Source organism: Lissotriton vulgaris, chromosome 5 (genome assembly GCF_964263255.1).
Source record: "Lissotriton vulgaris chromosome 5, aLisVul1.2, whole genome shotgun sequence".
NCBI lineage: Eukaryota > Metazoa > Chordata > Amphibia > Caudata > Salamandridae > Lissotriton > Lissotriton vulgaris.
In genome coordinates, this window is record NC_141693.1 from 213,305,586 (window position 1) to 213,333,212 (window position 27,627).

A 27,627-nucleotide genomic window follows, 5' to 3' on the forward strand; every position below is an offset into this window, starting at 1 on the left:
GGGCCTGTGAACAGCTGGTTGCCCGCTTGAATTTTAGCTATATGGTTTCTACTGACCCCTTGCCTTATCCTTAAAGCCAATAACTTGCCGGGCTGTTCCCCTGTCTCATACATCTTACCATTAGAAGTCTGGTAACTGTCAGCACTTCTCAGAGCATCAGCTTTGTATATTTCCGCCTTCAAAGCTAGAATCTTGCTTAAACTTTCGCCTGAATCTCTCCCCTGCACAATGTCGCTCAAATGTTGTTCTTCTCCCTGAGCCAGCTGATCCAAAAGGGATTCATGAATCTCTCGTGCTTTTTTCCTTTGAAAGGCTGTGTAGCTGATGGTCTCCCCTCTTAGCGCCGCCTTAAGAGCGTCCCAAACTGTGTTACGTGAGGCACTATACCTGTTTAAATCAAAGTAACCCTGAGCCCAGTTTTTAAGATCGTTCACATAGCCTGGGTTACCTAATAGTCTCTTCTCAAACGTCCATTTATAGGGCGTGGAAGATAAGTTATCATTTTCATATAATAAAATCAATGGGCTGTGGTCAGAAATTGTCTCAGGTAATTTATGTATGCCTATCTTTCCAACCTCCATTTGGGATATGAACACATAATCAAGCTTGGTGTACTTTTTAAAGGGACAAGAAAAGAAGGTAAAACCCGGGTTTTGTGGTTCCTTAAAACCCCAAACATCCAACAGGTTATGAGAGTTAATTAATGCAGACACAGCTCTGAACACCTTGGGTTTACGGCCGAGGTAATTGGTGTTATTCATTCCCGTCGTAAAATCTGGAGAGATATTGAAGTCCCCGCAGACTGTCAACGGATGTGGCCAGTTGAGTAGTTCCACTTCCAACCTATCACATATATCAGTATCATCTTGGTTTGATCCATAAATAGTACAGATGGTGATACCAATATTTAATTCCACTATGGCCCATCTGCCCCACACATCCCACAGGGACCATTTACAACCGCCTTGATTACTTTTAATTAAAATGGCCACCCCCCTGATCGTAGATGTTTGCTTCGAACAACCCACAAGCTCAAAACCTTTAATATTTAGCCAATTTTTTCTTGGACGATGGCAGATGTGTTTCCTGGATAAAATTTGGCATCTAGGCTATTCAGAGCTACAAAGTGCCCCAATTTCTGTCTTTTTAACCCATCGTTCATCCCACCGATATTCAGCGTGCAGATCCTAAGCTTCCTCATGATACCTTTTTTCTAAAGGCTGACCCTTCAAACCATAGAATTATAACTGCAGTACACATGATTCCAATAATTTTCTCTTTTCTGCCCCCAAGCCCTCCCCCACCACCCCCCCAAAAGTGTCCAAAACCTGCACCCTACCACCCCCTACCCTGTGACACCCCTCCCTATCCCCTCACCCCTCTGATAGCTGCCTGCCCCTCCCTAGGAGCGCTCAGACCAGGGTCTGTGCATGTGATGAACGCGATCCTGGAAGGCAGCAGGTCCTAATGAGAGACTCTTCCAATAAAAGGACAAACAAAACCCTGCTCCAATCCCCACCCCCCACTTTGTCAAAACTTCCAACTTCAACCTTCGGCTTAGATCAATGATTTTAAAGAAAGAAAGAGTGCCCCCACAACACCTTTAGCCCAGGGAGTCCAGAGAATCCAGATACTCCTTAGCCTTAATCTCCAAGGAGAAGTAGTGGGTAACCCCCTGATTGATGATTTTAAGTTGCGCAGGGTTAATCAGAAATGCCTGGATTTTTTTATCCTGAAACGGCTTCAGCATCTGTCTGAGTCTCCAACGTCTCTCTACTGTGATGTGGCAGAAGTCAGGTCTTACAAAGAAAGATACCTCCCCGCTTGCCCTCCTGGCATCCGGTCTTGCCTTATCCAAAATGGATTGCCGCAATAAAAAATTCCCAAAAAAGACCAGGATGGCCCGTGGTTTGTCTCCTTCCTTCACCGGTAAGCGTTGTTTGAAAGGGATACGGTGTGCTCTTTGAATCTCGGATGCCCAATTCCAGTTCAATAATTCAGGGAAGGCTGAGGAAAATAGACTGATGATATAGCTCCTGACGTCAGATCCCTCCACTCCTTCCTGCACTCCAAGAACTCTTAGTTTGTTCCTTCTTTGCCGGTTCTCGGATTCCTCCAGCTTCCATTGTATGTCTTTTATCTGGGTATCGTGAGCCTGCACCATTGTAACTGCCCTTACAGTTTCACTCTCAGCGCCCATTACCCTATCCTCTAGCAGTGTTACTCTTTCCCCCAAATTGGAAAATGCTTTGGATAGTTTACGGACTACCCCCTGTATTTTACTCATCCCTGCCTGGGTTTTCCTGCTGTCATGGCGCTCCTCCTCTCTGTGGGCCAATATGGCCTGATGAATTGTCTCCAATGTGGAGGGTCCTTCAGGTTTTATGGCCGCAGAGGGTTTGTTGGTGTTTCCTGACAGTGGAGTGTTTGCTGAGTAATCCCAAGAGAGATCTTTTCTCTGCTTATTCCCCTTGCCTAAGCCACCTGGACCTTTTTTTGATGTTGAAGGTAGATCCTTCTCACTCTCTTCCAGATCCAGATCCGATTCCAAGCTACTGGCACCCTGAGACGTACTTAATGCGTCCTCTGACCACTCTGCTTCCTCTGTCATCGAGAAGAAACAGTCACTTTGTTCTTTCTCCTCTTCCCCACCGTCCTTCACCACCATAGTTTCACCTTCATCCCCCATTTGACTGCCAGACACTTACTGAATTGTAGGGGGCGTGACTAGGTCCTTTGATACAATACTAATGACTGGCTCTCCTTTTTTCATCAGAGAGTCACCATTTAAATTTGGGGGCACAGTATCTGTGGATAGCTGTTTGGTTTCCATAGATTGACCCTGCCATATCTCCTGCTGGTGAGCCCTCTTTTTTCCAAAATTCAGGGAGATGCCCGGACATATAGCTATACCATGGGTTACAGTGTCAGAGTGCTGCATTGTTTCAGGGCTCCCTCCGACTTCAGTCCGGTCCCCCACTGCTGCCCCAGCCTCTTCACCAGGATTCCCCTCCAATTGATTCCCGGGGCAGTACTCACTGTGGTCGATGCCTCTTTTGTCCGATGAAGCAGCTCCACCACAGAGGGACCTGCTGGCTTCAGCCTGGTGTTGCCTGCAGTTATACCGCCCTTCCCTCTCCTAGATTCTGTCGGGCGATGCTTGGGGAGTTGTCCTGGGGAATTGACGGTGCCTGTCATAGCATTCTCGTTGTGGTTTGAGATTGCCTCGCTCCGCGCTCTTTTCACAGCAGCCGCCACTGCTGCCTTCGATGGAACATTCACCGCAACCTTTGGAGCCATCGTGTGGGCGCTGGTGAGCTGAAGCAGCAGATGCCGCGGGCACAGTGAGACACAGCGCCGAACGAGAGACGCTCCGGGATAGAAAGAACGCCTGCAGCCTACCGCCGCCCAGCATCTAAGGCGGGGGGTGAGTACAGCATCCAAAGCCGAGCACAGTCAGGAGAGTGATTCGGAGCTGGGGAGAAAAGCGATGCAGCTCTCACCCCGGGCACATTACGAACCGGACCGCTGCCCTCTAGCTCCGCTCGTGTCCACTAAACGGGCGCCATCTTGCTCCCGCTCTCTTGCCATTCCTCTCACTCTCACTTACCTTCTGCTGATCCTTTTTAACGCACCCCAAGCTGGTATCACAAACCCATTAAAATTAACAGATGCTCTTTATTTTGGAAAGAATGGATTGACAAGGGTATTATTACACCTCAACATTTAATGAAAGATGGATCTTTTATGGATTTTTCAGATTTCCAATCTTCCTACAATGTCTCCTCTTCTCATGCTCTTCGTTATCCTTTACTCAAGGAATCTCTTATTCGCCTTTCTCCGCAAAACTCTCACCGACCATTCCTGATCAAACCTTCCCATCCCTCATCAATTTCTCCACTCAATTCAAAGCTTCTACCATATACAAATTACTATCCCACTCTCCAAAAATTAGGACCAAATCCAAGTTAGAGCTTATATGGGAAAAGGATTTAGCCCTACAAATCCCCGTATGCACATGGGATTCCCTTTGGAAAACAATTCACACCTCCTCACGTTCCGCTAGCACTACACAGACCTTATATTATTTTTACAATAGACTTTTCCTCACTCCCTGTGATATGTATAAATTCAAGTCAATAGATTCCCCGAAGTGCTGGTCCTGTCCCAACAATAATAGTGACTTCCTCCATATGATGTTTTTCCTTTGCCCTCTTGTTAAAGTTTTCTGGTCCAAAGTTTTGGTCAAAATTGAATGATATTCTATCGACTAATATTATTTTTGAGATTTCACATGTTTTTTTGGGAAGTTGTTCTCCTGCTTGGAATGTTCATGGCATGGTGGGTAAATTCATTGATTTGTTTTTTGCTATCACTCTTCAAATTATAACCACCAACTGGAAGGACACTTCAAAAATCTCTTTCCAAGCTTGGTGGAATTTACTTTGCCATCATCACAGACTTGACCGTGCCTTTTCTAATTCTACTGCTTTGTTGATCAAAAAAGATTTGCTATGGATGCCTCTAACTTCTTTTCCTTTTAGGTTGAGCAGTTAAGCTTGGGAATGTACTCTTTATTGTTTTTCATCATTTATTTTGCATTTATTCATTGTTACATAACCTGTTTTTTCTTCTTCGTGTGACCCCCTCTCTTCTTCTCCCTTCTCCTCATCTCTCTCTATCCTCCTTTCTCTCTTCTCCTTCTTCTTATAATCTTAAAAATGCATTTGACTTGGTTTATTTTTAGTTTCAACTGAGGTGTGATTCTTTTTTTTAATCTCATTGTTATAACTTATTCTAGTACTGCCACCCCTCAACATACAATTTGTATTGATGTTTACTATGTTTATTACTTCAATAAAGCTTTCTAAACTTTATTAAAAAGAGATGAACCCTGGATTGATCCACAGTGCCGGCTTAAGCTGGAAGCTAAACAATACATAATAACCATTCTAACTGAGATTCAATAGCAAGGAGTGATTTTTCCCTGTCACAATTATTGAACACACTGATGTTTCCAGTGTCTAAACCTAATGATACCGACTACTGCTGGACTATAGGCAACTTGGTTGCCATACCAGATTCTATGCATTGCAGAATGCACATAGTACAGGGCTCATGACTAAACATGCTCATAAGAATTATAAAACAGCTCTTGCTCTTGGCATGGCAAATGATTTCTTTAGCCAACATATCAACATAGTATTACAGAATATGAGCCCAGATTTTTTCACTGAGTTTAAATTTGCGTTCACTCATTTTTCACAAAGCTATAAAATTATCCCTGTGTGTTTGCCTTCGAGATATGGACCTCTTGCCAGTCCACTCAAAAGTGGTGTTCTATGTCAATTAAGTATGCAGCAGTGATGATGAATTAGAAGAACATTTGCACAGAGAAAGCATGGAAGATGACATTCTAAAAGAAAACAAGCATTGGCATTGCCAATAAGTCTCGCTTTTGGGACCTTGTAAGTATTTAGTTATGCAGCACAATATCCTTGGTGCAAAAACATCAACTGTTGCGTGGCTAAACACTTATAAGGTCCCAAAGGCGAGACCTAGTGGCTATGCCAATGCTTTTTCTTTTTTACAACTGCTAGGGCCCGGTGGGGACACCGTTGGAATATCATTCTAACTCTTTCACAGAATCCACAGGTGTTCTGGGGAGTTTATGAAAGGGTTGACTTTGTTGTTCAAGAGCCAAAACCGAAGCTTTTTTCAAGTGTTTACTGCAACATGACTATTTTGGGAATGTACAAACCAGGATGCCAAGTATAATTTTTTTTTTTAACGTAGCCAAAGTTGGGGAAGGAAGGTCCGAGGAAGGTAAAACCACACGGGAGTATAACTGAGAAAAGTCCAACTTCTAAAATGTTTTAAAGGAAGACCCCTTTCTGCTTATTAAACCTCATGACATCTGACCCGCAAGAAAACTGATTTTTTTCAAACGTTTTATCTGCGCCACAGGTGTCTTCAGCGTGCAGTGTATTCAGCAGCACCACGCTCTTATAATGCTATTTATAAGCTCAATTTTACCGAGTTCGGAATGAGGTAATGCAAACTCAGCCCTGCTTGGAAGTCAACCCGGGACATCCAACAGCAGCGGTAATGAAGCAGCAGGCTACCCTGTCCATATTCGGATTAGGTAAAATCCAGGAGAGAATAGTAAAGCGCATGCGTTCCAACTCACCCTCACACAGCTTTTTAAATGGTCAGGCAAAGGACTTGCAAGGGGGCTGCGTAGTGCGTACCTGAACATGGCTGGTCCCTGCAACGCAGACGTGCAGCCTGGAGGCCTAGGACCACCCGTGTGACCCCCCCCGAATCCCCTCACAGGCGCAACCTGGGCTTCATCCTGGACTCCTCCCTCTCGATGACCAGACAAGTCAACGCCGTCTCATCTTCATGCTTCAACATCCTACGCATGCTCCAAAAGATCTTCCGATGGATTCCCACCGAAACCAGGAAGACGGTCACCCAGGCATTCGTCACCAGCCGACTGGACTACGGAAACACCCTCTACACCGGAACCACAGCCAAACTACAGTAAAGACTCCAACGCATCCAGAACGCCTCCGCATGACTCATCCTGGTAATCCCCCGACACAGCCACATCTCCGGACACCTGAGAGACCTGCACTGGCTCCCTGTTAACAAGAGAATCACGTTCCGACTCCTCACCCATGCACACAAGGCCCTCCATGACCTGGGCCCCAGGTACCTCAACAACCGCCTGACCTTCTACACTCCTCCCGCCAGCTTCGATCGACCAGCCTCGACCTCGCCGCCGTTCCACGCTTCCGAAGAGCCACCATTGGAGGAAGATCCTTCTTCTACCTGGCAGCCAAGACTTGGAATTCCCTCCCCATCCACCTCCGTCTGACCCAAGACCACCTCTCCTTCAGGAAGCAACTCAAGACCTGGCTGTTCGAGCAGTAGCGGACCCCCCTCCCCCAAGCTCCTTGAGACCCTCCGGGTGATTGATTGATTGATTGTCTTTAAAAGACCATTTGAATGTTAATTAGGCCTTGCAGTTGTTTCACCGCTTCTAAGAGCCCCTGCAGCTCCACTCTGCCTACTGATTAAAGGTTCAGCCCCCCCCCCGAAATTTTTTCTTAGCCCCCCCGAAATTTGGCTCTAGTTGAACCTCTGGGACCAACCATGACGAGTGTTCAGAAACAAGAAGTCTCCACTTGTATCCGCAGCACACACAATAGAATACAACAGGTAAGCAGGGTCGGGGGAGACCATTGTACACAAATTGATAAGCCAAGTAGTCAGTAGTCGTCGCCGCTTTGGCCGTGGCTTACACGGTGCCCAGTCACCAGAAATCCATCGACCAAATGAGAGAGGCATATCAAGACAGGGAGAAACATGGTCCCTGCGCTGAAAGTCAGCAGACTTCCTCGCAATTGTAGAGTTGTTTGACAAATATTCATGAAACTTTCCAACAAAATGTTCATCTACCACACCTCCTTCCTGAAATATTTCGGAGCCATCTTTTAAGCAGGGGCTGAGGAAAAAACGGAGTCCCAAAACAGTAATTTTCCCATGTTAATTCCCTTAGAAATTTTGGGAAGCAATACTGAAAAAATGGATGAACAGAACTAAACCAAATTTGGCAGAGAGATAGAGCGTTACTCAAAACGTGTGCTTTTCATTATTTGGAGTAAATCCATTCAGCCGTTTTTGAGAAACTAGGATTCAGTTTATGATCTGGACTGTTGGTCCTGCGGGAGAACTGCAGTGCGCCTACAGTCCCGCAAATTAAGCATTCTGATTAGTTGTCTGGACCGGTTTCGATCTTGTGGAACTGAGCAATCCGATTAGCTGGCAGTAACATGAAGAGAAATGCTGTAGCTGCCATTAAAGACTCAGGACTCAGTTTCAGTGTCCTGAAATAAAAGTTTCAAAAAATCATATAAGGGTTCAGGATAGGGATAACCTGACCCCCTGGCACTTCTGGAGAGGACTCATAGGGGCCTCCCCCAAAGAACAAATGAAAATAAAAATGTTGTGCCATGAGAATGGCACCAGGGCCGTTTCTGCCATTAGGCAAGACTAGGCGGCTGCCTAGGGCGGCAAAAGGGGGAGGACGGCAATAAACAGGAGTTTGAGATCACCTGTCACTTTCTTGAAACAGCTTAGGAATGCAGTGGAGAAGAAAGTTATACCAGCCCTTCTTGTCACCGCAAAGATGTTTCTAAAGTAAAGGGAGAGCAACAATCCATTTGTGTTGCTGTTGTTTATCTTGGGAGGCTCGGAAATTATGGGCAGGCTCAGCTCTGACACTTGAAATAAACACTGCTATTTGGGGGCGGTCAACTCCAGTGGAGGGAATTTGAAAAAAATTAACAGTGTTCCCAGGAGGTAACTTAAGGTGCCGTTTCAAGACAGCGTCGGATTCAAAAAAGAGAATGGCTTCAAATTCTGTTTGCAGGGCCCTAGGTAGGTGCCAACTCAACTTGGCACTACGCGTTCCGCTTCAATTAAGATGTACCACATCGGCTAAGGAGCTGTGGCCTTCTTTATTAAAAACCTAGCGCCTCGACAACCTCCCTACTAACCTCTGCATCAAATATTAATGAGACCTGGCACATGTTGGCTCAGCAGCAGTTGTGCAATAAGGGGCAACTTATGGTCTGAAGAGCAAAATTAAATCCCTGGTCAATAAAATAACAAAAATGCTAAAGGAGATACAAGTCTGTTTGAGTTATTATACATATTCCAAAAGATCTGCAATTATAACAAGGATGTGGCATTTCATATACCCATGGGCATATATAATTTTCCAGAATCGTGCTATGCTGTCCAATTAGAGCCCCAATGTCCAGTTACTGTCTCAATACCAGGCACAACATCACATGAAAAGGCACAACTATGTACGAAAGGCACAGCAATCAGGAACAGCATTGATGTTAGCAATGCAGGTTTCAATCATATTCATAGACTTCTGCTATAAGGGCTCAGGATGATTCTCCACTGGGAAAAGTTTGAAAGATATGGGGTCAAATTTTACACTGATTGGCTCAATATCCATTGGTGTGCCAAGCCAGTGCAGCCTGACGCTCCCGCAGGCATGGATCCCATTTATTCAAAATGTGCACTGGATACACTGTGTATGTCAATTGGTGCACCTAATATGAATTGGGTGTATTCCCTTATGTTAACAAGTACATCTAGTATGCCATTGCCAGAAATATGCCAAGAATTACTTCACATATGCCATTGCCAGAAATGTATCATTTCCACTTACAAACACACATGCTCACATGTTCCCATAGACACACATTCTCTCTCTGTCTCTCACACATACACACAATCACACACACACACAACCGCACACACATGCACTCACTGTCTCTCTCACACATAGACAATTTTTTTCCAACTTTCCTGGCTTCAGCTGCCAGCATCAGTCCACTACATCTCCTCAGCTGCTGTTGCATGGACCCTCAGGCAGCATGCAGTTACTTTCAGGCTCTGAGGCAGGTAACTGAAAGCTAACATCTGTCGGTCTTCACTGCGCAGAGTTCAGTTTTTCACTTCTAGATTTTTCTCTGTACCCTCTCACATCGTGGCACAGGATCGAGTGCGGTCAGAGAGGCTCTTGAGCTCACCCTTTGATGAGATGGAAGATGATGAGATGACAGCCTGGTATAGGGATGGGCCAGTCACCAAGGCCTGTCTGCTCTGCAGCAAAACAAGCAGAGTTGCCACTGTAACTGGCAGTTGAAGTTCTCAAAGAGTCCTAAACGATTTTGTTGGAAGAGAAAGAATGAAAGTGTATAGAGAGTGAGAAACTGCAGAGGCCTGGTTGACAAGGGGAGAGAGTGATGGTGGAAAAAGTGAGGGGGCGGCATTTTTCAATTCTCGCCTAGGGTGGCAAAACACCTGGAAACGGCACTGCTCACAGCTTCAGGCTGGGGTACCACGGACTGGCCTCTGGCCTCAGTTTGATGGGAAAAGTGGTGTCATAAAGCGCTTTCCTGCTCAAGGGAGGCTTAGATCAATGTCAATTAACACAAGCATTGTCAAAGCCAATAGGTCTCGCTTTTGGGCCCCACTGCCTTTGGCAATTCTTTTTGGCCTGTTGAGTAGCATGCTTTTGGAAATGTAGCGCAAAAGAAAAAAAAAACATAGCATTAGCTTTCAGACAGCTAGTACCTAACAAGTCATGAAATGCGAGTCAGTCATGCAGTTAAGTGGAATAGGAGGTGGATGGACTATTAGATGCATTAAAGTGATTTTTACGTACTTAGCAATCACTTCAACTGAAGGAAATGCTAAAAAATATTTATATATATTGTGTATATAACCACATTTGTATTCTGGGGTGATTTAAAATATGTATGGAGTCAGCTCACCAGAGGCTGGCAGAGCTGCTGTCTCCGGTTTAAACCTGCCCTGGAGGTCGCCACATATATTTACACACAGGTCTGTCTTACTTGTTGTGTTTTCCAAGGTAAACACGGTGAATCTAGACTTTATGATTGGCAGAGTACACGCCCACACCGTCCCCACATAAATAAACAAAACGCTTTTAACATAAGCCTTTTTTCACCAGTCCAAACATTTGACATTGAAGGTAGGGACAGTGCTGGCTTAAAATAAGCTAACGTAGCGCAGCGCTACCAGGAAAACTCCATACAGGGTTGGCATTCAGAGCGGACACCGCAAGAAAAAAGAACGTGTTGCCTAGAGAGTTCTGAGATTTTGTGCCAAGCAACGATTCCCACCCTAACCCAATTTAGCTCTATAGAATAATTCACAACATAAACATACACCTTTTAGATCCTGAGAGCATCTGGAAGGTAGGATTTTCAGCAGACACGTTGGCTCCATTACTAAACGTTTATGGCTAGACAAGAAGCATGTGAGGGTACCGCAAAACGAAGACAACAGAGTGGAGCGCGGTGCTATAAATCCGCTGCACACTGACTGCAAGCCTAGTGTTGCAGTGAGAGGTCTGAAGAGACATTACAGAGCTACAGCAGCTTGGAAGTCCACTCGGACTTTATCCAAGCCCTGTGCTGAGCCCGGGAAACACGTTAGGATAGACACAAGAAAGTAATAAGTAAAAGGGCTGCCTTCAAATGGTAACATACACATGTGGAAAAAAAGCCTAAGGAAAAAATGACCATTTTTAAAAACACATCTAAAAAAAGCATTGGCAAAGCCAATAGGTCTCGCCTTGTTGACCTACTGGTTTCTCAATGCTTTTTACAGAGAAATAAAACGCACAACAACGCAAACCCTGCTGGTGGCATGCTTGGACATGCATCACCACGCATACGAGCACTTAAAACCTGACAGAGGCACTATTTTCTTTTCTTTTTACATTTACAGATCAAAGGTGGCAGACGGAAGACAAAAGAAATAATTTTATTGTTGCAAAAGCGCTTTTTGCAATGCGGATCAGCCCAATAGCAAAGTTAAAAGGACTGCAAGTATCAGGAAACAGTTAAGGGTGAGAATGAAGCAACAGGGGGAGGCGTGAGGGGAGTAACAAAGGTTGGAAAATTGCATTTTGGACTGAGGAGCTGCCTGGAAGTAAATGGCAGCTGACTGGCCCTCACCTCCCCCTCACAGGCACTTTGCAGTGCTACACCAACAGTGCTGAGCTTTGCGAGGCAGCACAATGCTTCTCGTCTCAGCTGGCAACTCTGGGCCAAAAGGAAGTAACAGATAAATCCTGAGTTTCTTTTCTGCTTGGAGGCGAGAGGGTAAAAGAATAAAACAAGAGCGCAGGATGCCAGGAAAAAAAGATGTGATGTGTAAATGAGGGAGGAGGGAGAATGGGGTGCAAACGACGAGGATGGGCAGAAGGGGAATGGGCAATTAACGGGGATGGGAGCAGGATGCAACAGAGGAGCGGAGGCAGACTGCAAACGCCAAATTAAAATGAAACAAGCATTGTTAAAGATTAAATTTGGCATATGTGTGAGGCTGTCTCGCCCACGTACAGCCGCCGTGCGACAGTAAATCATACAAAAATTAACATGAAGCTCGGCATCCGTCCGTGAAGCTGAATTTTCCAACCAATAGCCTGTGTAAACAAACTTTCTTTTGTTACACTGTGCTGGCTTCAGGGACGGCTGTCGCTCTTCATGTTAATTTTTTTAGTGTTTTCCTTTCGCACAGCCGATGTACGTGACCGAGCCAGCCTCACACACACGTCACACTTTATTAAAGATGAAATGTGAGGCTATGTTGACTTGCACAAAACGCCAGAAATAAAGAACAAGTGTGGACGCCTCGTGCTGAAAGGAAAAAAAACAAGTTTGAGGCGGAGGCAGCAGGGTGAGGGGCGAGAGGAGGGGGCCTGCGCCTGTTTCCCTTGTGGGAGTGAGGAGGAACAATCTGTTAATCACAAACAGATGGTTTCAAAGCTCGCACCCACAAGGGAATCACCAAACATGCACGCGTTGCCATTCAAAGCAATGCAACCCGTGCACGTTTTTGGCTGCAAAACGGAATCGATTGCTAAAGGTCTTTTCCTATGCAGCGCACGTGCGCTGCGTAGGCGAGACCGTGCGCTGCGTAGGCGAGACCTTAACAGGGCAAAAAATAAATTCTGGAAAAAAATGCTAACCTCACACTTCCCGGTATTATATTATGGAGATATGAACTTTTTGGTGAGAAAAAAGGCTTGCTTCCATTTTCCTGGAACAATGTACAATACTACAGCATCTTTAGCACACTTTGCAAACTTTGAGCCCTGAGGAGATGCTTGATTTTAACTGTTCTGATTTGAATCAATGATGAACCCCTATATCAGCTAAATTATCTCACCTTTCTAGAAGCAGACTAGACATAACCACACACTAAAAGTTTAAAAGAGCTGCAGGCAAACTAGGAATAATATAATTTGATCTTCATGAGGAGAGTGGTTCCCACTACATAAGGGTAGATATATGTTCTTTCCAATGAAGGGCAGACAACAACAATTGCATGCAAATCACATCTCCACTCAGCTCTAAACAAAATGCTTGCTTCTGTATAAAAAATACTGACAGCAGAACCAACAGCTCTCACAATTAAAGACCCACAGATCAAGGGAAAATTATTATCACTGTGTCACCAATACCTTCTTTAAGAGCTGCCACAAAGGCTAGCATTCCTAATTCTAAAGTATTATACGTGTGTTAGGTGTAGTGGGTGTCCATGCAATCTTCATTAGACATATAGTTTTAATATAATACCACGCTCAGGTTCAGGAGTTTTCCCAATACCAAGAGGCCATTCCAAACACTGAACATTCTGTCCTTAAAATCATACCAATCGGTGTTTTACATTGACTGGTTGGTGCAGCCCACAACAGGCACAAAACATTAATACTCTGCTGCTTGAGAAAGAGTTAAGGGGAGAATTTCAGAATCTGAATTAAAACCTTTATACAAATCTAGTAAAATAGTAGGTGACACAATCACCCAAATAGCAGAGAAACAGCCATTACTATTGATCCAACAGAAAGCAGGTCTGGAAGTTCCCACTCGTTGCTTCAGATTCAGCTTTTTGTGTTCAAGAATGTAATATTAGCTTAAAACACTGGCAGAACAATGACTGCAGTTGCACAACAATTACAGCCAACAATATTTGTGAAAAAGAAGCTCTGCTACAGAATAGTCTGCTTCTATGGCATATGCATACATGAAACATAAAAGTGAACAAATACACTTGGATGCTAATACACTGGTTGATATGACTGTATAATCAATAGTGTTATTATGAAGATGTGCAGCTGCAATTAGGTTGTAAATAGAAATTACCCAAACATTAGATTAGCAATACAGTCACCCTTAAAAGCACAAAACCTCAGTTCAAATCAACTGTGTCTCTCTCTGGAGTTGAGGAACAATCCTTTCTAACTGAAAAATGCAGAGAGGTCTTTCTAAGTCAGTGTGCAAGTCACTGACCTCAGCTGATGGTGGCACATTTGCAACCTATTTACTACTTCAAAAGTACTGGGGACATTTCAAGCAGAAGCGGTCCCCAAAGTCTGTTGTGCAATGCAAAGTTTGACAAATAATTGAAACGACTACTATTATACGACATAAAAGACCCCTCTCTATAAGGTTTCCTTGCCCCTTGAGGTGATATACTTGAATCATATTGGTCACTTCCTCCTGTCAACCATTGTGAGTATGTATTTAGGTGCAGACGTCTTTAACTCTAGATTTATCAGGCTATGGCTGCAAAACAGTGCCATAGCTCCCAGTGCTGCAAAAGATTTACCGTCCTTTTTAGTGATAAAGAAAATTTGCATATTTCACTCAGATGATGGACCACCTTTCACTTAGAATGCATTGGCTGAAGCTCTATTAAATAGGACTTTTAAGCAAGCCTTGACTTTTTTAACACCTAGCATATCCATGCTGAATTCATACTAAAATGTACAGCCTGCCCTCAATAAGCTGCTGAAAAATATTCGCCAATTCAAGACCTCATACCAAATATTCATTGGCATTCCAGAGCTCCCTGGAGGGCCAGGGTCTCAAGAACAGTTATGTCTTTAACAGTTATATCACCTATAAATAACCAGAGAACATTTCCAATAACTGCAAGACTGTAAACAAGTCGCTCTCAAAGTTGAAGAAGATGCTAGCTGGGCTCCAAAAAAAAGCAAGCACTCATACAAGGAACTCCATGAAAGCTATACATTTAAAATAGCCTATAGGGGGCGTGGCGAAGATGGCGGCGTAGTAGGATGTGTTTTACAGTCCCTCCGGCGCCGCTCGTGCATCGCTTTGTACTTAGCCCCTACTAGTGCTCATCTGTGCTGGCCGCGGGGGTCCTTCGCCTCCCCTTGCATCCTATCCTTGGGTGGGGACCCTCCTTTTGCGCCCGGTGTGGCATACCGCCATCTGCAGACACGTGGCCTCGATGCGGCGGAGGCCCGGTGCATTTGGAGGGCAGCTACCTAGTGTGGAAGTGGCGGCGTGGAAGATCTGCGGCCGCTGAGTCAGAGGCGGTGGCCGACGTACCTGGGTGAAGGTTCGGGCAGCACGGAGACGGAGTAGCGGAGGCGGCGGGAGCTCCGGGCGGCGGCCGCCATTTTGTCCTTCGGCGCCGCAGCTTCATCAGTGGTGACCTGCGGTGCCTGGCTCCGTCCCTGGACGGAGGGGCCCGGTGGAGCTGCTGCTGAGGCACTGCCAGCGGGTGATCATGCTGACTGGCAGAGCTGCCTGGGCCCCATCGCAAACAAAACAGGTGATGGACAGAATGTGGATCAATGTCACACATTCACCCCAGTCCAAAGATCTGGGCCCAAATCCATCGTTTTTTTGCACTCCACACCACCCTGGGTTAGACAATGGCGATATGCAAATCAGCTCTGACCCTGTGCCCCATGGGAACAGTCCAGTCCGAACTACAAAAGCCATGTCCTTCCCAGAACGGAATCAAGCATCCGAGGACCGGACCGGTTTCGAGGTAACACCTCTCATCAGCCCGGCTAGCTTGACTTCAGTGGTGTGGAGTGCCTGGAACCCACGTCTGGGCATCCCCAGCGCACTTATGGCGGAATTTGCAAACAAAACAGGTGATGGACAGAATGTGGATCAATGTCACACATTCACCCCAGTCCAAAGATCTGGGCCCAAATCCATCGTTTTTTTGCACTCCACACCACCCTGGGTTAGACAATGGCGATATGCAAATGAGCTCTGACCCTGTGCCCCATGGGAACAGTCCAGTCCGAACTACAAAAGCCATGTCCTTCCCAGAACGGAATCAAGCATCCGAGGACCGGACCGGTTTCGAGGTAATACCTCTCATCAGCCCGGCTAGCTTGACTCCAGTGGTGTGGAGTGCCTGGGACCCACGTCTGGGCATCCCCAGCGCACTTATGGCGGAATTTGCAAACAAAACAGGTGATGGACAGAATGTGGATCAATGTCACACATTCACCCCAGTCCAAAGATCTGGGCCCAAATCCATCGTTTTTTTGCACTCCACACCACCCTGGGTTAGACAATGGCGATATGCAAATGAGCTCTGACCCTGTGCCCCATGGGAACAGTCCAGTCCGAACTACAAAAGCCATGTCCTTCCCAGAACGGAATCAAGCATCCGAGGACCGGACCGGTTTCGAGGTAACACCTCTCATCAGACCGGCTAGCTTGACTCCAGTGGTGTGGAGTGCCTGGGACCCACGTCTGGGAATCCCCAGCGCACTTATAGCGGAATTTGCAAACAAAACAGGTGATGGACAGAATGTGGATCAATGTCACACATTCACCCCAGTCCAAAGATCTGGGCCCAAATCCATCGTTTTTTTGCACTCCACACCACCCTGGGTTAGACAATGGCGATATGCAAATCAGCTCTGACCCTGTGCCCCATGGGAACAGTCCAGTCCGAACTACAAAAGCCATGTCCTTCCCAGAACGGAATCAAGCATCCGAGGACCGGACCGGTTTCGAGGTAACACCTCTCATCAGCCTGGCTAGCTTGACTCCAGTGGTGTGGAGTGCCTGGGACCCACGTCTGGGCATCCCCAGCGCACTTATGGCGGAATTTGCAAACAAAACAGGTGATGGACAGAATCTGCAGAGCAGTGCAGAGTGGCCAGAGGAGGCCCGAGTGCCGAGCAGTGGGCACCGGCGCAAGGAGGAGGCTGGTGAGCTGAGGCCGCTGCCTCGGTCCGCGTGTTGGCGGACGGCCGAAGGGCCTAGCGGGAGTGCGTGACCAGCCCTCCAGTCTTTCCACCCTTAGCGGGGCTGCTGGAGCCTGGTCCATTTGGTGAGACCCCCGTGCTTGCTGGAGGAGAGGCGGGGCCTGGTGTGTACGGCGGTGGACCCAACCCGGACTGCAGCGGATGTGATGCCTGTGGAGCTGCAACAGGGATGAGTGCCCTCATCTGAGGAGAGGGGCGAGTGACAGCGCATGTGTGGCTGGGACTTGAGCAGCCTAATGGAAGTGGGGGACCGGTAATCGGCCCGGGAATCGGCGGGTGACATCTTGCTGGCTTATCACCTGCAACGGGGCCCACCTTGCCTGGCAGCTGTAAAAGCGCGCAGAGGGCGTCTGTTCTCCCGGGGGCACTTGAGACTGCATCTTCGCCCTGAGGTGGTCGTGGGGGCTTGGGCCGCCTCTTCAGTCTGCATATCGGCGGACGGTGGCGCAGCATACCTTGGCACCAGGGGCGGCCCGGATCTGGGGTGTGGCGCAGTGGGGCGAGTGGTCGCCCCCTTCCCCTCTGCTCCTTTTGCACCCGAGGTAGCGATTCCTGCCTGGCCTCTCAGCGGTGCTTTCTGGCCTCTGCTGCGCTGAACGGAGCCCAGATTGGGCGGTGTCCCGCCTCACCCCCTGGAGAGACGCTGGGCCTGTGTCACGCCTTGGTGTACGGGGCTAGCGGATGGACTGGTGTGCAGGTGTTGAGGTGTTGAGGTGTGGGCCTTCAGTTGCAACTGCTGGGGGCTGGTACCACCTTTGCCCTTTCCTAGCGTTTTGGAGTGTGGGCCCCTCTTGGGCACGATTACACCTACTACTCTGCAGCCCGCAAAACGTATCCGCGCTTAGACAACTTTTTGGCCACATCCTCCCTCTTACCTCATCTCTCCACAGTTGACTTTGAACCCCGCTCCCTGTCAGACCACGCCCTTATCTCGGTTTTGCTCACCTCCCATGGTGCTCGGCCGCAGCCGGCTGGCTAGCGCCTTCGAGACTCCTTGCTACACTCGTATTCAGTAGTCTCGCGGATACAGGAAACTATCTTTCACGACCTTGCCGATAATGACCTGGAGGGTACGGCCCTAGCCTCGGTCTGGGAAGCCTTGAAACTGGTGGTGCGTGGAGAGATTATAGCAATTGCAGCAACGTATTTTCAATTGCGCAACGAGAAGCGCGCTGAGCTGGAGAAGGAGGTAGGCGGCTTGGAGGCGATACATAAGAGGACGGGGCCCGAAGGTCTGGAGGGAGTTGGAGAAGAGGAGACGTATGTTAAAACACCTTGATCTCGATAGAGCTGCCCATGCTTTATTGCGCTTGCGACACAAGTTCTACCTTAGTGGGGACAAAGGGGGGAAGATGCTGGTGCACAAATTCTAGTCACGAACTCAGCTGGCAACTCTTTATTCCATCAGCGATTCCCAAGCAGTTGAGCACTCCACTGATGCTCTCATTGTGGACTTTTTTCGGCAGTTCTATCAGACTTTATACAGGCAGGAGTAGGGCTCCTCTGAGGGAATAGCAGTTTATTTGGCATCGTGTGGCGTTACGCCTCTGTGTCAGACGTCGGCGGATGCACTAGATTCTGCGATTCGCATAGAGGAGGTCATATCCGCGATTGCCAGGTTGAAGGCAGCTAAATCCCCGGGGCCAGATGGCTTCTCTGCCCTATTCTATAAAACGTACTGTGTGTGGAACTGGCTCCTCTTTTAACCTGTCTTTTTAACTCCTTCCTAGAGGCAGGGGAGGTGACTTCCTCCGTGGCTGAGGCGGCGATTACGGTCCTCCCCAAACCAGGCAAGGACCCTAAAGATTGCGGATCGTATAGACCGATCTCGCTGCTTAACATAGACGTGAAACTGTTCGTGGGTGTGCTGGCTGCGAGACTCAGCCCCCTCATGGATGGGATCATCGACCCAGACCAGGCAGGATTCATCCCAACGCGCCAGGTGGGGGATAATGCCAAGCGCCTGCTTCACCTCACGGATTTGATCAATCGCTCTCGGATTCAGGCCTTCTTCCTTTCTATTGATGTGGAGAAGGCCTTTGATCGCTGAAGGCTTTCGGAATGGGGGACAACTTCTTGTGTTGCGTTCAGTGCCTTTATGCGGCACCTCGAGCGGCGGTGTGGGTTAATGGCTGTAAATCAGCCCTTTTCCCCATCACCAGGGGAACGGGACAGGGATGCCCCCTATCCCCGTTGCTTTTTGTGGTCTATATGGAGCCCTTCGCTCAGCGCATTCAGTCTAACGTGGAGATCACGGGTATCAAGTTTGGCGCTCACACTCATAAGATTAGCCTCTATGCGGACGATGTCATTCTGTCTCTCACCCAACCTCACTCCTCCCTGCAATATTAGTCCGCGGAACTCCTTGAATTCCAAAAGGTAGCGGGGTTTAAAGTAAAGTTCTGTAAATCGCACATCCTTAACGTCTCCGTCCCTGCCACCGACGTGCAAGATTTTCAGCAAGACTTTGCCTTCCAGTGGGTACACTCCGATATCTTTTACTTGGGTATTCGATTGTCTCCCTCCATCGCTAAAACGGTGTCTCTTAATTATAGACTGCTCATTGACCAGACTGTTAAGGTCCTTTCTGACTAGTCTCACCTCAACTTAGCTTGGTACGGGAGGTTGGCGGCGGTGAAAATGACTGTGCTTCCGCTGGTCCATTATCTATTCCAAAAGATGCCCTTGACTCCTCCGCGGAGTGCACTCCAGAAGTTTTTGTGGAACAATAGGCGGCCACAGTTTGCACTGTCCCTTGCTAAGGCCCCGAAGGTGGCGGGCGGGCTGGGGTTTCCCCTGCTGATGGCTTACCATCAAGCTTCCTCCCTCCATTACATAGCAGAATGGAACAGGCCCCTGTCTAGCAAGCACTGGAACTTTATGGACCAGACGGTAGCGGGTTGCAACATTTGGCGGGAGTTGTGGCTACCGCGTAAGCACAGGGCATGGGGCCTGTATTCTTCCCCTGTGACTTCCCCGACCCTCAAAGCGTGGGACAAATTGGCGCAATGCAGGGGGGGGACTACCTTTCCCTCACCGATGACTCCTATTGTTGATAATCCGGATTTTCCACCAGGGTGTGCGTCTCCAGTCTTTCACCGCTGGCGTGAGTAATGCTGTAAGAGGGTGGGCTCTCTCTTTGACCTTGAGGGTCTGATTCCATTTGCCCAATTACGGAGGGAGTACTTTCAGTTACCGGAGACTAATGCTTTCCCCTTTTCGCAGTGAGCCCACTGGGTGATGCAGCCAGCCAATTTTGCTTCCAATGTCCCGCCCATCGTCGGTGTTTGAAAAATGGTTAGTCTGTAAGGAAGATGGCCGCAAGATCATATCTGAGTTGTACGCGATGATCCTGCACCATCCTAAGAAGCAGCGCGCGGAGGCGCAGGTCCGTTGGGAAACAGAGTCGGGGCGCCCCTTGACGAAAAAGCAGTGGGAATCTATCTCTTACCGCGTGCACCACACTGCCTCTAACACTGCAGGTACCGAATCGGCCTATAAAGTGGCCGCCTATTGGTACTATACCCCGACGTGCATGGGACGCTGCGAAGTCAGGCCTCTGCTGGCGGGGGTGTGGCCTCTCAGGGACTTTGGTGCATTTACTGTGGGATTGCCCGAAGCTGGTGAGGTACTGGGGGGCGGTCCTAGATGACCTGGATGATGCATTTCAGATTACATTTCCCCGGGCCCCTGAACATGTGCTGCTGGGGCTTCCCCACCCTTAGTACTTTCCCTTGCACTCGCTGAAGGGTAGATAGATTGCACTAGCTTTGTTGGCGGCGCGCCAGGTCCTTTTAGCGCTGTGGGGTTCCCCGGTCATTCCAGACCCATGGGATTGGTTACTAAGACTTTGGCACACTTTGGCTATGGAGCTTCTCTCCCTGGGTATGGATGGGAAGGGCAGGGACTACGCAAAGCTCTGGGGTCCGTTCTTGCGACTCCTTTCTAAAGACCTGCGAAAAGTAACGTGCCCGCAGTATCTGCAAATTCTGCAACTCATTCCCTTAGAACCTCAGGGGGCCACAAATAGTGATTGATTGCCTGTTGATAGGAGTATGGGCGGGTCCTGGAGGTTGGATAGTAGAGTTTGATGCTGGTGCGGAGCGTGGTGGGGGGATATTGGGGGTGGGGGTAGGGGTTTTATTTTTGTGTCTTCTGTTTGTTTTTTGATTAAAAGTGGTGGCTAAAGCATTGCAAGGTTACTCTTCAAGCTTTGCTCTCTTTCGCGGGGTCGCCCTTCCGGGTTGTGGACCCAGACGCAGTGTAATTGCTATGAGAGTATGTCCTGCCGGCGAGCTTATGTAGGCAGCTGGGCTGTGTAAAACATTGCTTCTCCACACAATAAAAATGATTGACCCTAAAATAGCCTATAGATAACTTGTTATTGTCACAGGAGTGAAAGCTACATGCACTGTAATCCTGCCGGTATTGCCAGGTTCCAAAAAGAGTCCTCGATTTCATTTGGCTTTGTTAAGCCACAACATGTGGTGGAGTTTCATCAGAAGATCACCATCATTGTCTAATCTCAAGCACAGTCCTCAACAGTTTAGGACACACAGCAGATGGACAGATATCACAACATTTTGCTTTCTACTAACCCTTGAGATCAATCTTGGCCCTTATATTGGCCTCATCTAATTTACAAACCAGAAATTATTTTCCAATTTAAATGCCTTCGTAATAGTCTTTCCTCATAAAACTGATCTGTTTATTCTGACAAACTACAACAAATGAAGTCTGCCTGACTTATTTCGTTTGAAAACCATATGTTAAAGCCAATTGGCCTTTAAGGGTGGAATATTATTACACTGTGTTAACAGAAGAGAGTCTGTGGTGAAAAGTACTTTATTACATGGAACCTCACTGATTTCCATAGTAGCCAGTAGTTTTGGTGTTGGTTATCCTCTCTGACAAACCTTGGAAGTAGACAATTTGCACTTTCATATTCTCTATTTCCCCCTCTTATGAGGGGTTGTTTACATTTCTGAATAATGTAATGGTGGAACTGGCCCTTTCTGGTTGGCTGAGGCAATACCTCAGCCAGGCAGACCCTATCACTTCTGTCAGAGGCAGGTGATTACAGACTCTGTAGAACCTGCGCTCACCCTTAGGTAGCTTCGCACTGAGCAGTCAGGCTTACCACAAGAGGCAATGTGTAAAGCATTGGCACTGCACTCATTCAAGAGAAATACCTTGCACGTCACGAAAGAGACTTCACACGGGCTGTATGTAAATAACGCTTATATCCAACACAACATGAACATCATGTACTTCTAGACATAAATCACAGTTGGAATTAATTCTAGCAGTATTAGGCCCTTCCGGCAAGAACTCAATGTATAAGGCAAACCACCGGATAGTGTCGTGAATCATAGGCGGTTCACTGACTGTCAGTCACACACACACACACTCCGCACAGATACTCGGTGCTGTTAGATTTGAAATGTTATTTCCGTAATGACCAGAATCAAAATGTCCCCTTTGCTGTGTTCAAGCTCTATTCCGTGTTAAGTTAGCAGTCATGGCGCCATCTATTGCATCAGGTCTGACAGGCGGATCGGGGATCCCCACACGAACGAGCGTAGTTCTCGCAGCTGCCCCGGCTTTCTGATCGGGCGGCGCCTCATCTCGTGGTCTTCCCGGCTGGGGTCCTGAAAGACAAAACCCTTGGAATTGGCTGTTTAGTCCGAAGAGTCGGCAGTGGAGAATAACTTTGTTTGACCTGTGCGCACCAGGTGAGTTTGTTTTGATTTTTGGTAAATATATTTCAGGGTTTATTTGTGAACTCGATAGGTCTGCGGACTGCTTTGGAGATACAGGGTGTCTATGGACCCTCTGCCAGGCAACTTGGTAATTTGGCTTTTTCTTGAAAACTCCTGGGGTTTGACTAGGGTTTGAGACTTGTGATGCTGAGTCTGATTTGAAGAATCAGTGCGGTCTGCGGACCGGTTTTTGGTTTTTGAGCGTTTAGTACGGTCCGAGAACGGACCTGTGGGGAGGAATTGGTAAGTCACTTGTCGGATACAAGTAGCGAATTTGTCTCTCTAAATTCCTGAAGATGCCCTGTTTTAGCTAGTTTTGCTAATTGGGGTGCCTTTGTTGTTTTGCAGACGCTCGATTGGAAGAGAAGCAGCCTGTGCCTTCAGAAGGCAGCCCAAACTTCAACATGTATGTGAAGCATGGCCTTGGCCCTATTATGTTTAGTACATTATGGCACATATATACGAGGGACCAGTGGCGGATGGTGACATTTGCAAGTGGTGGGGCGTAAAATGATTGTCATACTTCACCGTAGCGAGCGAGTCCACTTTTAGATTGGTTCACCGCATTTGTGTGAGGATTAAGTAATTTACCCATGATCACAGGACGTAGGATTGGATCACCGCACTTGTGTGATTATTAAGTGATTTGCCCAGGATCACAGGATGTTGCACTTTTAGATTGGTTCACTGTAACTGTGTGAGGATTACGTGATTTGCCCGGGATCACAAGATGTTGAGCTGATGCCAAGACTTGAGCCGTTTCTCCAGTTCCAAGTAGGCGGCATAAATGAGAACCACCCGAAAATGAAAGGGATCAGCTTTCTTTTAACAACTTTTCCATGTGTATTATGTCCGTTCCCGTCCCACATGCACAACTCAGTCTCACCGCACCTGAAAACACTCTATTCCACCCATCATTTATGTGCATTTGTCGCACTCACTTGCAATAAAGTTTCCTCTTTTACATTGGTTCACTGCGCTTTGCAGAATTTATATTTCAATTATATAGTACTTGCTATCTTGTACCAGCCCAATCTATAGTTTGTACTCATGTTGGGGCCACAGACAATATACATCCTATAACCAGACTCTACCCAGCATTAGTCATGCCAGTTTATATAGCTTAAGGTTTACACAATACTAGCAAAGCTATCAACACAGTGTGCATATTGTTATAGCATTTATGTAGCCAGGTCCCTGCTGCCGAGCAGCAGCAATATTTCGTTTACAGACAACACCCGCCCGCTGCTTTTAACCCACCACGTCCAACTCCTTGCTCTCTGTTGTTTTACCCACCCCTGCTTCTGCCACCTCTTGCACACTCACGCATATCCCCGAAGGTATTGGAATTACATGAGCACAATTTACATTATACATAGATGCTTTCATTTTTTTGTGTTTTCGATTACACATGGGGGGGTTAAGTGATTTGCCCAGGATCACATAATGCAGAGCCAACGCCAAGACTGTCACCTAGTTCACCAGTTTCAAGGTTGGCAGCTTTGCCTTCCTCATGCATTTGTTGTGTGAAGTGAACCCACCACCCTCGCTTGCCGCCATTGTTTTAAACAACCGCCCTGCACTGAGGTAGGAATATGATGACTTTAAAATAGAATTAAGCTTGAGCTGTTGAGCAGAGGTACGTACAACGGAGGCCCCCACCTCCCACCGAGGCATCTGCAAGACTGCGGCATGGGGCTGCGTCCTGCAGTGCTGGGAGCCACCCACCCTCCCAGCTCTGCATGGCGCTGGATAGCTGGCAGTGGCACCGAGGCCTCGCCGGGGCGGGTGGGTATAGGAGGCCTGCGGTGTTGGAGGGGATGACACTGGGAGGGTCAGTACAGTAGCTCAGGGATCATGTAACAGATGGAGAGGTGTTTACCAACAGGCCACCTCGGTGCAGCAAGGTGTCGGAGGGGCTGGCAGGGGTCAGTAGCGCAGGGATGCTGTCAGGAATGCTGAGCTGTTCAACATGGGATCGATCAATGTTGAGGTTTACCCTCAGTGCAAGGTCGGAGGGGCTGGCAGGAGCCAGTAGCGCAGGGATGCCGTGTCCCCTCTATCCAACATGCGTACTGCTCAGACCCTCCCTTCTCCTTTTAATCTCGCTCACCCTCCCATCTCACCTTTCACACCTCCCGGGTTCTGTCTAGTGTCTATATCTTTAACCAAAGTTTCTCTCTCTTGCTTGCGCCTCTGCCATCAGCCTTGTCTCATTTTCACTCCCGTGCCTACTGGTTCTCTCCCTGTCATTCGCCTGTCTTATCTCTGTATGATTCAGTCCCACTCTTTCTTTCCGCGTCCCCTTTTCCTCTCTTTCTCAGACGCTCACTCTTTCACCCCCACTCTCCTCATTTCCCTCGCTCTCCCTCAGACGCTTGTTCTTTCACCCTTGAGTACACCACCCTCTCTCTCTCACTCTTTCCTCCTCTCCCCACTTTTCCTCCCGCTGTTCCTCTCCCTCTTTCAAACTGTCACGGCAGCTTTCTGGGATCGTGATTGGCAGGAAGAGACATTTCCCTCGCTAATCCTTCAGGCGCGGGGCTCGAGCTGCTGTGATGTCACCCGCACAACGCAATAGTTACATTTCTTGTATTGTCATGTGTACAATGAAAATATTGATATCATTTGAACAATTGTGGCCCGACCCCGACATCAGATGATACATGCCGGCCCAGCCAGGCAGCCACCCACCCACCCACCAAAGCCAGGCCTATGCCCCCCTTGCTGTACACACACAGACACTGTACAGTTAAAAAACTTACATGGACTGTACTTGTCTAGAGTACACTTGGTGTACTGTACACTACACAGCGGTGAGCCGGAGCCAAGCACGAGGTGAGCAGAGCAGCACTACGACGACTGGACTCGTGACTCGTCGTCTCGTGACTCGTACTACTGTGGCACAGGCAGGCACTAGTGTGCCGGGCACGGTGATGTCAACAAACAACACACTAGAGGAAATGCCTGGCCGATCCAATGCATTGCTTCGCATACACCATGGTGTGATTGGCCATGCAGTGAGACATGAGCAGCCACCACCACATCTATGCGCGGGGGCACCGTACCAGATCTGTAGTCAACTCAGCGCAGTGACTAGTCTCCAACCAATCCTGGCGCAGCATTACCACCACTACTGCGCCAGGATTGGCTAAGAGCAGGGGTTATTCTGCCCATAATGAGACCCGGGGGCCCGGGTCTCTGCCAATCTCCGACTTCAAATTTAGTGAGGTCAGAAGCAGTACTGCATGTGCGCATGCACGGGCCAGTACTAAAAGGTACTAGGCCTAACATTGGCATGCCCACACTGACACTCACTGCTGCAGATGCTGCTCTCTGCTGCTCTGTCACTCACGGCCGCAGCCCCGCCCCCACAGTCCTTCCGCAGCGCGATGTCCCTGTTCAGTCGGGCTTGTCCCGGAAGAACTCTCGAGTGGGTCAGTGCGCTCTCAGAATTAATTTTTAAAATGAAATATAAAAGCATGTATGTATGAGCAGCATGACGGTCGTCCATGGGCCATGGCTAGTGGCGGGGCAACGCCCCCAATGGACGCACCGCCTTACAGTGGCTTTTGACAGGTACTTTTGATGAACAACAATTGAACTTCCTGCAGGATAAATTGTTTGCAAAAAGAAGCAGGCAGTCCATGTTTCACAATCTTCAGGTATGGTAAAAGGAAGCTAAGCAAAGACGGATAAGAGCGGAGAATGAGGCATGGAGAGGGAAGACGCAGACAGTAACGCAAAAGGCTATAGCGTGCAAGAGGGAAAAGATAACGAAGGGTATAGAGTGTGCTGACCGGAAGTTTAGATTGCAATTTGATATGTCTTATGTGACACGCGAAGAAGGCGATCCTTTTGTGAACGATCTGTTAGATGTGCGGCCACCACCTCCTTATGCCGCGCAAAGGGTATATACAGCAGCTCCACCTATCCCCCATGCTGCTGCCCCTGGTTCCCTTGCCCCTGACTCAGCCTTTTTAGATGGAGCGCCCCTCATCTCCTCTTTGGCTCCATCAGCCGAGACTGCAGCAATTATAGGCCGATCTGCTGTGCCCATTGCCACAGGCTCTTCCCTACCTCTCTCGTTTAAACCCACCACACAGACATTTGTGTCCCCAGATCCCATAACATCTACGAGTGTGTCCTCCCCTCACTCTTTTTCCTCGACCTGTTGTATGCTGGCACACCGGTGCGGGGACTGGATGACGGGGATCGGGAGGCTGCTAAGGAGAGAATGGGGCGAGTGTTGATTCGGTCTGATGTGGGTGATGCAGAGAAGAAGATGTTGGCTGACCAGGTCTCACAGTGGGCCTGGAATCCTATTTACAGTGTGGAGGATGTGTGGATTGCACTGAAAGATTACGAGCTGTTTATGCAACAGCATGCCCTCAAGCATATGTCGGCTACTCTGATTGGGCTATGGGAGCAGTGCTTTAATGGTGTTGCCTCCCAAATTATTTATGATATTCGGGACAGTGTATATGCGGGATCAGTACCTAAATATCGACGGACCGAATATCGACTTACCAAAATTTCGACTCCAAAATATTGAGGGACAGAATATAGAATGCCTCTCTACAAATAGGTAAGTAATAAAATATTGATTCCAAAATATAGAAAGTTAAAATATAGTTAACTAAAATATCAACTTTTTAAAATGTATTAAAAATACTATAAAAGTAATTAAATAATAAACACAATTAAATAAAACATAGTTAAAATAATGTAAAAAAGCTTAAAATGTAAAAATAATAAATGAAATGTAAAAAAAATGTTTAATATATATTTACTTAATAATATTATGAAATAATTATTAATCTTAATGATAACATATTTAGAACATTATTTAAAATATATTGACATATGTATATAAATAAAGATATTATTTAAATATAAAAATAAATAATATATAATAATTAAAATAATTAAAGTAATATTTTTTATGTTAATTATTAATGAGTGCAACAGTAGTGAAAGTGTTGGATAGCGTAGGGGTAAAAATTACTATTACCACTCTAGTGAGTGCAACAGTAGGGAAAGCGCTGGATAGCGTAGGGGTAAAAATTACTATTTCCACTCCAATGAGTGCAACAGTAGGGAAAGCGTTGGATATCGCAGGGGTAAAAATTACTATTCCCACTCCAATGAGTGCAACAGTAGTGAAAGCGTTGGATAGCGTAG